Source organism: Hyla sarda, chromosome 9 (genome assembly GCF_029499605.1).
Source record: "Hyla sarda isolate aHylSar1 chromosome 9, aHylSar1.hap1, whole genome shotgun sequence".
NCBI lineage: Eukaryota > Metazoa > Chordata > Amphibia > Anura > Hylidae > Hyla > Hyla sarda.
This window is the reverse complement of record NC_079197.1, coordinates 187187956-187203195: the sequence shown is the minus strand read 5'-3', so window position 1 is coordinate 187203195 and position 15240 is coordinate 187187956.

Genomic DNA, 15240 nt, shown 5'->3' with positions numbered 1-15240 from the left:
ATAAATTCCTGACCACTGCAAGTCAATTTCTTTTTTCTCCCCAAAAAAAAGGCGGGAAAGAAAATTTGCTTTTCTCGCTGTCTGTAAAAAAAGTTGCACGCAAAATCGCGCAGGCGCAACAACGACAATTATGCAACAAACTTAGCAGAAAAAACATGACTACAGACGTTGATAAATGCCCCCATAGTTCATAAGGTTGAAAAAAGACCAGAGTCCATCAAGTTCAACCTATAACCCTAATGAGTCCCTACTGAGTTGAGTTGATCCAGAGGAAAACAAAAAAAAAACTATTACTAGAGGTAAAAATTCCTTCCCGTCTCCAAATATGTCATCAGAATAAATCCCTGGATCAACGTTCTGTCCCTATAAATCTATTATACATAACCAGCAATGTTATTATTCTCCAGAAATGCTTCCAGACCCCTTTTATTTTCTATTACAGAGTTCCCCATGACACCTCCTCCGGGAGAGAATTCCACAGTCTCTGCTCTTACAGTAACGCTAAGTTTCCACTTGTTTTTTTTTTTTTTTTTTTTTTTTTTTTTTTTCTGGCAATTTTTGGAAAACTGCCACTGCAGTTTTTGAGCCAAAGCCAGAAGTGTAAATATAAGGGAAATATAGAGGGAAATATAAAGGAAGGACTTACACTTCTCCTCCCTTATGGATCCACTTCTGACTTTGGCTCAAAAACTTCAGTGGCAGTTTTCCAAAAATTGCCAGAAAAAAAAACAAGTGGAAACTTAGCCCTGTCTGTGCTGGTGTAGAAACCTTCTTTCCTCTGGCTGTAGAGGATTCCCCCTTGTTATAGATACAGTCCTGGGTATAAGTAGATCATGGAGAGATCTCTGTACTGTCCCCTGATATATTTATACATAGTTATTAGGTCGCCCCTAATACTTCTTTTTTCTAAACTAAATAACCCTAATTCTGATAATCTTTCTGGGTACTGTAGCCCTCCCATTCCCCGTATTACTCTGGTTGCCCGTCGTTGAACCCTCTCCAGCTCCACTATATCTTTCTTGTACACTGGTGCCCAGTACTGTACACAATATTCTATGTGTGGTCTGACCAGTACTGTACACAGTATTCTATGTGTGGTCTGACTAGTACTGTACACAGTATTCCATGTGTGGTCTGATCAGTACTGTACACAGTATTCTATGTGTGGTCTGACCAGTACTGTACACAGTATTCTATGTGTGGTCTGACCAGTACTGTACACAGTATTCTATGTGTGGTCTGACCAGTACTGTACACAGTATTCTATGTGTGGTCTGACCAGTACTGTACACAGTATTCTATGTGTGGTCTGACCAGTACTGTACACAGTATTCTATGTGTGGTCTGACCAGTACTGTACACAGTATTCTATGTGTGGTCTGACCAGTACTGTACACAGTATTCTATGTGTGGTCTGACCAGTACTGTACACAGTATTCTATGTGTGGTCTGACCAGTACTGTACACAGTATTCTATGTGTGGTCTGACCAGTACTGTACACAGTATTCCATGTGTGGTCTGACCAGTACTGTACACAGTATTCTATGTGTGTTCTGACCAGTACTGTACACAGTATTCTATGTGTGGTCTGACCAGTACTGTACACAGTATTCTATGTGTGGTCTGACTAGTACTGTACACAGTATTCTATGTGTGGTCTGACCAGTACTGTACACAGCATTCTATGAGTGATCTGACCAGTACTGTACACAGTATTCTATGTGTGGTCTGACCAGTACTGTACACAGTATTCTATGTGTGGTCTGACCGGTACTGTACACAGTATTCCATGTGTAGTCTGACCGGTACTGTACACAGTATTCTATGTGTGGTCTGACCAGTACTGTACACAGTATTCTATGTGTGGTCTGACCAGTACTGTACACAGTATTCTATGTGTGGTCTGACCAGTACTGTACACAGTATTCCATGTGTGGTCTGACCAGTACTGTACACAGTATTCTATGTGTGTTCTGACCAGTACTGTACACAGTATTCTATGTGTGATCTGACCAGTACTGTACACAGTATTCTATGTGTGGTCTGACCAGTACTGTACACAGTATTCTATGTGTGGTCTGACCAGTACTGTACACAGTATTCTATGTGTGGTCTGACCAGTATTGTACACAGTATTCTATGTGTGGTCTGACCCGTATTGTACACAGTATTCTATGTGTGGTCTGACCAGTATTGTACACAGTATTCTATGTGTGGTCTGACCAGTACTGTACACAGTATTCTATGTGTGGTCTGACCAGCACTGTACACAGTATTCTATGTGTAGTCTGACCAGTACTGTGCACAGTATTCTATGTGTGGTCTGACCAGTACTGTACACAGTATTCCATGTGTGGTCTGACCAGTACTGTACACAGTATTCTATGTGTGGTCTGGTCAGTACTGTACTCAGTATTCTATGTGTGGTCTGACCAGTACTGTACACAGTATTCTATGTGTGGTCTGACTAGGGATCTGTACAGCGTTAGAATTATTTCCTTGTCGTGGGCATCTATGCCCCTATTGATGCACCCCATGATTTTATTAGCCTTAGCAGCAGCTGCCCAACGCTGGTCACTACAGCTAAATTTAAGGTTAACTAAGACTTCCAAGTCCTTTTCCATGGCAGTCGTCCCAAGTGTTCTCCCATTTAATACATAACCCCAGCCCGGATTTTTCCTCCCCATGTGCATTACCTTACATTTATCAGTGCTGAACCTCATCTGCCACTTCCCAGCTTAAACCTCCAACCTATCCAGATCCATTTGTAACAGTTCACTGTCCTCTATAGTGTTATCTACTATATACAGTGCACTGTCCTCTATTGTGTTTACCACTTTACAGAGTTTAGTGTCATCTGTAAAGATTGCTACTTTACTATTCAACCCCTCTGCAAGGTCATTAACGAATATATTAAATAGGACAGGACCCAAGACACGGCCACGCTCGTGATGTCACGGTCACACACCCGCCACGCCCCCTCCCATAGGCTTGCATTGAGGGGGCTTGGCCGGGACATCACGAGCCTCCAGCACTGCACCTGACACTCCAAACGAATGCTGGGTGCAGCTGGAAGACTCCCAGCAATCAGACATTTTATCCCATATGCTTTGGATAGGGGATAAGATGCCTAGGGGCGGTGTACCCGTTTAACCCCTTACTGCCCATGTTGCTTATAATGTTTGTTCCATACCCAACGAGTCCCTGGACTCAGGTCACTGTCATCATATTTCATCACTATATATATATATATATATATATATATATATATATATATATATATATATATATATATTTATATATATATATACTGTATATGACTTTGCTCCTATAATAAAATGCAGCTTATTGACCTGCGATTCCCAGGGGATGTATTATCCTTCATTGGGAACCACAGAAAGGTTATGCGGTAATTAAGATTGATTGACACTATGGGCGAACGTTAGCTGGTGGGGGGTCCATCCATCTGCCACCACTCTGGAGCGAATCGACTCGACACGGCTATTGGTAAAATCAATCCTGTCCTCCATGTCTTATCTATCAGTGAAATTTACTTTGATGCATTTACGTTCCTGATCGGTCAGAGGTTTGTGCTTAACTCTTAATAGGCGCGACCGTAGAACTTCATCATCTTCTGAGCACTCGGGGGTCTTGATTTATCTGTCCCGTCATCATGTCAACCAGCAAATGGATTGAATGTAATGATGAAACGGCTTCATGCCACAAGCAAGGGTTAACATACAGTATTATAGAGGAAGCCTTTTGGCCTCTAGTTGGCGCCATCTTTCTTCCCAAAGAGTCTTTACTGGAATCCAGTTCTCCAAGAAGCATCGGGGTAACTGGCCCAGGAATTGCCCTGCTCTTCTCTCCTGGAGTTACAGGTAATCTGAGCAGCACAATGTCCAGAATTAAAGGGAATAGAGACAAGAGAGGTCACAATGAGGGGCCCATGATGATTTTTGCTATAATTTAGCAAAAAAAAATAAAAATAAAAATGTTGTCTGTAAATTTTGGGGGCTTCCGATTCTACACAGTGCATTTTTCGGTAAAAGTGACACCTTTTCTTTATTCTATTGGTCCATTCAGTTACAAGGACACTCAATTTATATAGGTTTTATTTTATTTTACTACCTAAAACAAATTATAAGTACATGCTCCAAAATTAGTATGTTTAAAATTGACATCTTCTCACCCTTATAACTTTACATTTTTCCGTATACAGGGATGTTTGAGGGCTCACTTTTTGCATAGTGATCTGAAGTTTTCATTGGTACCATGTTTGTTTTGATGGGACATTTTGATCACATTTTATAATTTTTTTTAGAGTATACAAAGTGACCAAAAATATGCAATTTTGGACTTTGGTATTTTTTTACGTAAACACCATTGACCATGCGGTATAATTAACATTGTGTTTTTATATTTTGGACATTTGCGCACAGGGTGATACCACATATGTTTTTTTTTATTTTGTTTACACATTTTTTAAATAGAATATTGGAAAAAGGGGGTGATTCAAACTTTTAATATGGAAAGGGTTAATGTTTGTGTTTATAAACTTTTATTCACTTTTTTTTTTTTTACACTTTATTAATGCCCTTAGGTAATACGTCACAAGCCTACGCCCGGCATCGCCTGTCATCTGGCATGGAGCGAAGTTTTCTCCATGCACTAGATGTCTGGGGTGGAGCAGCCGGGATCACGGGGGTCCCCAGCAGTGGAACCCTCACGATTAGATATCTTATCCCCTATCTTTTGGATAAGGGATAAGATGTCTAGGGGGGAGTACCAGTTTAAGGGTTAAGGACATGATGGAACTTCCAGGATGCCATTAAGATGGAGCGGTTCAGGACCTAAGCCGACTTCAAATTCGGTGGCTCCTAGGTTATTTCAGTGGCCAAGGGCTGTCACTAATAGTCATAGCACACCAATGGCCAATGTTGGCTATAGACCCTTTAGATGTCGCTGTCAAAAGTGACAGCAGCATTTAAATGGCTATCCTTAGTGACTTTGCTGCAGTGGTTCTTATCGGCTCCCTGCGTCTTAACTGTGAGGAGCCAATCTGGTGTCACATTGGCTTCTGCTTTACCTCAATGGTCACCAGGACTCTTCAATTGATTATGACTTCCACACAGGCCTTACCAATAGAGCACACATCTCATATATCACTAACATAAGTCACATAAGTCCTATAAGAGAACTAAAAAAGTATAAATAAATAAACAAATAAGTAAATAAACAAATAAATAAGTAAATAAATAAACAAATAAATAAGAAAATAAATAAATGATTAAATCAATAAGTAAATTGATCAATAAATAATGGTTTAAATGTAAAAACTAATAAATGCCTCTCAGAATACAGATTTAAATGATTTCCCTTTTCCAAAAAAAAAAAAAGTAATAAAATAAAATAGTAATAAAAAATTGACATATTGTATATCACCACATGTGTAATTGTCCAAACTATTAAAATACAACATTAATGATCCCACGTGGTGAACTGCATGAAAAAAAAAAAAAAAAAGTTTAAAATGCTAAAATGCATTATTTTTTAATTTCTTTTCACAAATAATAATTTTTCTGATGGGTGTCATTACAAAGTAGAAAAGGAACAGAAGAATGTTAAAATTTGCATAATTTCCCCACTGAGTGCTGGCGCAGTGAACCTCCTTTTTATTCAATACTTTTATATTGCAGATATGTATAATACATGGCAGAAGGCATTACACGGCAGAATGTTAGTGCGGAATTCCGCATGAATATTCCACATGGACATTCCGCAGCAGCAGAGTCTCATTGATTTCAATGGAATTCTGCTGCACATGGCAGAATATAGACATCTGCCGCAGAAATTCTGTGATGTGAAAAGCACAGCAGTATCCATTTGAAATTAATGGGACTCTGCTGCTGTCCTTGTGGAATATTCATGCAGAATTCTGCACAACTTTCAGAATATATTTGTCTACTCTTTCTGCGAATATCACAAGAAAATGCATTGCTGTCAATGAGATGGCATGTTTCCGAGGAGTCCTGGTGCCTGCCGGTTGGTCAAATGTGATGAATGTTTTCCGTGCGGACATTACACACATTTTTTGACCATGTGAACTCAGCCTAAAAGTCAATGGGTTGTACTGGAATACATGTGTGCCATTTGTGTAATGCCATATTTACATTTGTGGTCGTGGCTTCCCATGAGAGAGACATACTTACCCAACCTATAACCTATAAGCGGTCAGAGGTGTGACATAACTGCGCATATTGAGGGCATGCCTATAGAGGACATACCCCATAGTAAATATTATGAAAAGGGTGGAGGGCTGGGTGGGAAAAACGCAACACCCGCCCTGAGGTAGCGCTATGAGGGGGTTTATATAATGATCAGCCCCTCCCACAAATACAGACCTTTGGGCTTTATACTTGTGGTCATGGCTTCCCATGAGAGAGATGTACTTACCCAACCTATAATCTATAGGTGGTCTGAGGTGTGACATAACCATGCACATTGAGGGAATGCCTATAGAGGGCAAAAGACAAGCCAAAATCGGTCAAGCATTTTAATTATTAAGAATTACAAAACTAACAACTTAAAGACATCAGACATTTCTTTCTCTGAATTTGGAATATACTGAACATAACAAGATGATTTCCACCTACCCAACCTCTTAATGACATGTGCGGGTACCTTGTGTTTGGAAGCAGCCAATGTGTCCCCAATTTGGAAAGAATGCCCCAAAAACTATGTGCCTCTAAACCTAACATAGACAACAAATAACGGACCGAACTTATGAAAGAACTAGTGGTGAGCCGACCTATACCTACTGGTAGCAGAGGAGAATTAGGACCCATCCCGCTTGTGGCCACCAGAAACTCAAACACTCTGACCGAACACCCCTTATGACCTGTGGGGACATATGTAATCCACACTTCTGATTTAGACGTCTTGGTAGCCAAAAGGGACAAAACATCTCTATCACCAACTGCTGCCTTAGCACTGCTTTATCTCTAACGGATTATTGGTAATTTTACCAGGCCTCAGAAAATCGTAAGTACAAAGTTGTTTTGATTATGGAACTACGTACAAAACCGAACGGTTCTGAATCAAGCAGGACTGATAATTCCTTAAAGTATCACCCGAAACTGGCAACCTGACCCCTCTCTTAACAGTCAATGTGCTACGTATACCACGCAGCACCACCTTTACAGCATGAACCGAAAACAGAGAAGGACGCCTTGGGTATCCCATCGACAATAAATGTTGTATGCCTACTAGGTATACCTTTATCGTGTTATAATGTTGTAGATTAACTCATCGTTCTTGTACAGAATGTATATACCGAAGCATAGAGAAATAAATCAGACAGAGCCATTCTGCTTTAGCGTTCCCTGTGTGCTGTCCACTGGGCTTTATTTCAAATTGTTCAAGCTTATCACCTTTGTCATTAACATAAGTTCCCACCCCCTGCTAGGGGGAAAGGCATGCCACTCCTCAGTCTTTCCCGGGCTCTCTTTGTTCAAAATCTTCACACGATGGGAGGGGTCAAGAGCAGATACCGGAAGGAACAGGGGGGGAAAACAGATGGGGAAGGGGGGCTCCTAAATGAATAATTTTTTACGTAGATAAATCTTTTACAATAATATAACTTTTTCGTATAATGACAAAAATCGCAAAACAAACTAAATTAGAGATAATCATTTGATTCCCTACCACCACCTGCCAGTGATATTATTGCTCTGAAGGCGAGTCAGTAACAACAATTTTGCAGTTCTTCACCCTGCAGACATGGCAGGCATAACAGGTATACTACTGCCTATGAGTCGTGATATTATTGCTCTGAAATCGTGTCAGTAGTAAAGTATGCAGTGCATCTCCCTGCAGACGTAGCAGGTATAACAGTTATACTACCGCATGGGTCATGATATTATCACTCTGAAGAGGTGTCAGTAACGACAATTGCGCAGTGCATCTCCCTGCAGGCGTGGCAGGCATAACGGGTATACTACTGCCTATGGGTCATGATATTATTACGTATTGCATCCTCCTGCAGACCTGACAGGCACAATGGGTATACTACCGCCTATGTGTCATTCCATTATTGCTCTGAAGACGTGTCAGTAACAATAATTACGCAGTGCCTCACCCTGCAGACATGGCAGGCATAACTGGTATACTACCACCTATGAGTCATGATGATATTGCTCTGAAGACATGTGAGTAACAATAATTACCTCCCCCTGCAGGCGTGCCAGGTGTGAAATGTATGCTATTGTCTATGACAAAACCTCTGAATATCGCTTATTATGTAAGGCTTTGAAAACAATTATACTAACCTGAAGCAGCAACTCTCAGCTATAGTACCATAACCAGAATATCAGCTATACTAACCTAAACCCTGAAATCCTATATGCCGAAAATGATGAATCTACGCACATTCTACGCTATAACGTAAACACTGTATAATACTATAAACATGAACATGCTAAAAATGCTAATGCAGTGTATACGTACTATAGATGTAATGAAGGTATATACGCTATGAACATATGTCATTGTGATTCTATGAGCCTGTACATGTTACATATAAGCGTGCATGCAGTACAAACACTATGCGGCCACGTGCAGTAGGTACAGTACGTGCCATATAATGCTATGAGCATATGTGCAGTAAAACGTTAGGAGCGTGAGTACAGTATAAATGCTATGAGCATGTGCCATATAAAAGCTATGAGCAAATGTGCAGTATAAATGCCATGAACGTACGTGCCATATAAATGTTGAAAGCAGTATAAATGATTTAAATGTATGAACAGTATAACTGCAAAGAGCGTATGTGCAGTATAAACACTATGAGTATACGAGCATAGTGAATGCAGTGAGTGAACATTCCGCATGCTAAGAGCATGCATGCAGTATAAATGCTATGAGTGTACGTGCCGTATAAATGCTATGAGTGTATGTGCAGTATAAATGCTATGAGTGTACGTGCAGTATAAATGCTATGAGTGTACGTGCAGTATTTGTGGTCATGTCAGTAACAATTAAAATGAAATCGTACAACGAGTTGCTCTGAAGCCATGTCAGTAACAACAAGAGTGGTAAAACAAACAGCATTTCTCTGAAGATGTGTCAGAAACAAGCGGGGTGAATAAAATGCGTTGCTCTGAAGACGTGTTAGTAGCGAAATTGTAATGAACCGTATCCAAACCTGAAGTTGAGTCAGGTATAACAGGTAAATGTTAAAGTGAAATCACAAACCCACCCCTGTAGAGAGCTTGCTGAGCAATCAATGACGACAGCAACCTCCAACGAAACACCAATCTTCAGGAGACCAACTGCAACTACACATGACAAACTATAAACATTGCATGTTTCAGTAAATAAACAATTTGCGTTGCTCTGAAGACGTGTCAGTAACAACAATAATGGTAGAATCAAAAAACAGTGTTGCTTTGAAAACGTGTCAGAAACAATAAAATGCGTTGCTCTGAAGACATGTCAGTAACAACAAAATATGACTGTATCCAAAACCTGAAATTGTGTCAGGTATATTAGGTATATATTCAACTGCCTTCACAAACCTACCCCATAGAGAGCTTGCTGAGCAATCAATGACGACAGCAGCCTCCAATGAATACCACTCTTCAGGAGACCAACATAACTACACATAAACTATAATCATAACACATTTCATACAATAAACCATTGTGCATTGCTCTGAGTATACGTCAGTAACAACAAAGAAATAATACGTATGCACCAACTAAAGTACGTGTTAGTTGTGGTAACTATACGTTCATACTGAAATCACCATACACCTACCCCTAAATAGATATTGCTAAACAATCAAGGATGATAACAACCTCCTAGGACGTACCCACTTCAAACTTCCACTGCAAAAATAAATAAAAAAAATGATATATATATATATATATATATATATATATATATATATATATATATATATAGATATATAATTTAAATTTTATTTTAACTTATATATGAGTGGTAAAATGTCATGAAACATACATTAAATTACTGCAACCATATGAATGTATGCCCCAGGACCCATGAACCGATAGCTGTCTGACAGAATATAACCCATGACAGCATAACACTCAAGCCAAAGCAGCCCGAATCATGCACCCTGAATCAACAAGCTACGTCCCACCTAAGAACCTGCAGGGCAGTGAAAGCGACATCTTAGGCTGGGTTCACATCACGTTTTTGCCATACTGTTTTCAATACGTTTTTCTAAAGAAAAATAAAATATGCGGTTGCAGTACGGTTTTTAAACCGCAGACAAAAATATGGTCAACCACTGTTTTGACTCTGGTTTAAAAACCTTACTGCAACCGCATATGTTTTTTTTTAACATGGATGTCAATTGAAAACGCACATGTATACAGTTCCATACGGGAAACCGTATACGGTTTTTACTTTACAAATGCGCATTTGGATCCTAAAGTCCCCACCCAACACCCCTCCCATTAAAAAACATGGACAAAATTATCCCATTGGACAAAATTATCAAAAACTTATGATTTTTTTTTTTTATAAAAACGGATGGAACTGTATGAACTTTTAAAAAGAGTATACAGTTTAAAAAGGCATACAGTTTACTTTTTCCCATACTGTTCCATCTGTTTTTTTTGCCATACAGTTTTCTTTAGAAAAACGGATTGAAAACATTATGGCAAAAACGTGGTGTGAACACAGCCTTACTTAGTAACAAGGAATCTATGCAGAGCGTTCTGGCAGCGGAAGCGAAACTTACCCTATTAAGTACGTTACTACTGATAACGCAGAGCGTGCGGGCGACGGAAACGAACTCTGTCCCTGTGACATAACGGAAACAAACTCTATATAGTTAGACAAAGGACATCGGCAAGCCGGCACTTACCCACCAACGCCGCACAGAGAAAAATGAAAGGGACACAGAACCTCTGGACCGGAACCAGAAGTGAGGAGACGAGTGAGCACTCTTGCAGCCACACAAAGGAAAACCACAAAATGCAACACCCACCCTGAGGTAGCGCTATGAGGGGGTCTATATAATGATCAGCCCCTCACACAAATACAGCCCTGTGGGCTTTATACATGTCAGTCGTCTGGTGCCGTTTCTCTTCCAGAAATTAATTGCAGAACTGATCACATTAATTTTTATGGAACAGTTCACATTCATCCAGTGTCTCAAGTTGGACGCTGGAGGGTGGAACACACTGTATGGCCGCCGGACAGGGGAAGGCATCTTACTGGGTTCTTGTCATTTCTGTTTATCTGTATTTTGTCTTTTCTGCTTTGGGTCCTGTTCAGACATTGTTTGTGTCTGTTTCTGTGTTAATTCTCCTTGGGATGGGCAGAGTTAACCTTCCTGACTCCAGCACTGGGATATATACAGTATAAAGTCTCTTCAGGTGCTGTTCTGGGCTGGTAATTAGACCTGTACTCTGGCCATGCCTTGTTTATGATGCATTTTAGCTTTCGTCTGTCTGAACAAGTTTCCTGAGTTTTAACCATGGTTTTCGATCCTGTTTGATATCTAGATTTTAGCTTTGTGTTAGTACCTTTTTAGTTGGGTTTTAGTATTCTTAAATTGTTCGTTCAATAATCCGTCTATTTAGTAGTGAGTGAGTCTTGTGCCTGTACCCGAGTTTGCTTGTATTTAGGATTTTTGTTTCCTCCTAGGCTAGTATCCTGTTCACATTGTGGTGAGTGCCCGTTGGCTAGGAGCCTATTTGGCTTTAGTATTGTTGACCCTCCATGATTAGAGTGGGGTGTCCAGTGCATTCCTAGTTCTGAGTCCAGTGTGATATGTTTTGTTGATTTCCTGACCTGTTTGTATGCTACATCCTGCCTTGTTTGTATTTATATATCTGTCTGTAGTTTTGTAGCATTCCGTTATGTTTCTGACTTGTTTCCCAACATGTACAGTTTGTTTTGTTTGACTTTTACGCCCATGCACTTTAGCACAAGAAAGGGACCAGCTCCAAGTTGTCATTCACTGCTAGAGTGTATAGGCAAGTAGGCAGGGAGATTGGTCTTAGGGACATCTTTAGGGCTCACTATTCCTGATTCCCTGCCCCCAAATAATATCAGTTCCCCTGTCCAGTGTGCCCAATGTTTAAAGGAGTACTCCAGGATATGAAAATGTATCCCCTAGGGGATAAGTTTCAGATTGCGGGGGGGAGATCGCGGGGGTCCAACTGCTGGGACCCCATGATCTCCCGTACAGAGCCCCAGCCATATGAGGGAAGGGGGCGTGTTCGACCACCGCACGATGTGGCGGCCGACAAGCTCCCTCAATGCGGCTCTATGGGAGAGCCAGATATTGCCGAATGCAGCGCTCAAGCTCCCATAGAATTTTAATGAGGGGGCGTGTTAGCCGCTGTTTTGTGTGGTGGTCGAACTCGCCACTTTCCCTCGTACTGCCGGGGCCCCGTACGGAAGATCAGGATGATCCCAGCAGTTGGACCCCCCACAATCTGATATTTATCCCCTATCCTTAGGATAGGGGATAAGTTTTCATATCCCAGAGTACTCCTTTAATGCTGAATCCTGAACAACTGATGACAACTGGTGCACTTCTGTCATGGCATCAGTTGTAGCATCAGTTGTGGCATCAGTTGTGACATCAGTTGTGGCATCAGTTGTGACATCAGTTGTGGCATCAGTTGCGGCAAGTTTTGTCTCAACTGGACAGAGGACATATGTAAATGTGTTTCATATTTGTAGTTCAAATTCAAAGTCAGCAACTTTCCCGAAACAGAAGAGAAATAGTTAATCCTATAACAATGTACAGAACAGATACAATATGGAACCAAAATATGGAACAAGTTGCAAAAGAAAAAAACAATCCCATATTTGATCTGTATTTTTCTGCACAATAGTAAATGAGCCTTGAGTCTGGTTGATATTACTGATTTAACACGTTGATGGATCATTGCATTAGTAGATGCTGAATTAGTATTTTTTTCCATGTATACAATACATATATATATACTCTTTTTTTTTTATGTAAAGAATATTTGCTAGAAGAAAGTGTTGCTGACCATTAATGTGATGTCACGGAGCAGGAAGGGTCATGGCGGAGGTGTGGATTCTGCACCGTGACCTACATAGACTTTGAGGGCCAATTACCAGTCATATTCCAGGAGAGGGATATTATCAGCCTCCAGCGACTGCGCCTATATAAAGAAACATTGTTATAATACAAAGGAGGGAGCTCCGGGTTCATAAACGCTTCCTTGTGAGATCTTACAGATACTCAGCAAAGTGGCCCTAAAACCCGAGCTTTACTATAGGACTGCGTCGGCCAACCTGCATCCACCGGCTGGGGAAAAATAACACAGGACAATGAAAGCCGTTTATCAGGACGCCCCCGCCCCCGCACCTAAACATGGATGTGAGCACAAATAGGTAATTGGAAAATGAATCAAAACAGTTGTACATGGAAGCAATTTATAGGATGCCGGGGATGAAATATGGTCGGAGATCAGGACGGAGATGAATCGTCACATCAGATGGAAGGTTCCAAGCACAGGAGAGACGCTATAGGTCTCCGAATAAAAACAAAAGTAGGTCATAAGGCCTCATCAGGATATATGGATGTCATCGAGAGGGGTCCCTGTCCTTTATAAATGTCATAGAGAGGGGTCCCTACCCTATATGGATGTCACAGAGAGGGGTCCCTGTCCTATATGGATGTCATCGAGAGGGGTCCCTGTCCTATATGAATGTCATAAAGAGGGGTCCCTGCCCTATATGGATGTCACAAGAGGGGTCTCTGTCCTATATGGATGTCATCGAGAGGGGTCCCTGTCCTATATGGATGTCATCGAGAGGGGTCCCTGTCCTATATGAATGTCATAAAGAGGGGTCCCTGCCCTATATGGATGTCACAAGAGGGGTCTCTGTCCTATATGGATGTCACAGAGAGGGGTCCCTAACCTATATGGATGTCACAAGAGGGGTCCCTGTCCTATATGAATGACATAGAGAGGGGTCCCTGTCCTATATGGATGTCACAGAGAGGGGTCCCTGTCCTATGTGGATGTCACAAGAGGGGTCCCTGTCCTATATGGATGTCATAGAGAGGGGTCCCTGTCCTATATGGAAATCATAGAGAGGGGTCCCTGTCCTATATGGAGATCATAGAGAGGGGTCCCTCTCCTATATGGATGTCATCGAGAGGGGTCATTGCCCTATATAAATGTCATCGAGAGGGCCCCTTGCCCTATATGGATATCATAGAGAGGGGTCCTTGTCCAATATGGATGTAATAGAGAGAGGTCCTTGTCCTATATGAATACCATAAAGAGAGGTCCCTGTCCTATATGGATGTCATAGAGGTTGGTCCCTGTCCCATATGGATGTCATAGAGATTGGTCCCTGTTCTACATGGATGTCATTGAGAGGGGTCCCTGTCCTAAATGAATACCATAGAGAGGGGTCCCTGTCCTATATGAATGTCATAGAGAGGGTTCCCTGTCCTATATGGATGTCACAGAGAGGGGTCCCTGTCCTATATGGATGTCATAGAGATTGGTCCATGTTCTACATGGATGTCATTGAGAGGGGTCCCTGTCCTATATGAATACCATAGAGAGGGGTCCCTGTCCTATATGAATACCATAGAGAGGGGTCCCTGTCCTATATAGATGTGGCAGAAAGGGGTCCTGTTCTAATATGGATATCATAGAGAAGGGTCCTTGTCCTATTTGGATGTCATAGAGAGGAGTCCCTACTTTCATTCATCTTAATAAAAGACAATCTAGTCAAAAATTCTTTATGGATCCCATTTCCTGAAATGTATCTGATATTACATTATTGTCATGTTTATTCCCTTTGTTTTATGTATGGTTGTCTGGTTTTCTTAATAGTTAGGAGTGCATGAAGTAATGACACTAATATTTGTAATTATTATTGGAAAAATTCAATAACAATTACTTGAACAGCCAATATGGATATCACAGAGAGGTGTCCCTGTCCTATGTGGATGTCACAGAGAGGGGTCCCTATCCTATGTGGATGTCACAGAGAGGTCCCTTTCCTATATGGATGTCATAGATAGGGGTCCCTGTCCTATATGGATGTCATAGATAGGGGTCCCTGTCCTATATGGATGTCATAGATAGGGGTCCCTGTCCTATAAGGATTTCACAAAAGGGGTCCTTGTCCCATATGAATGTCATAGAGATTGGTCCCTGTTCTACATGGATGTCATCGAGAGGGGTCCCTGT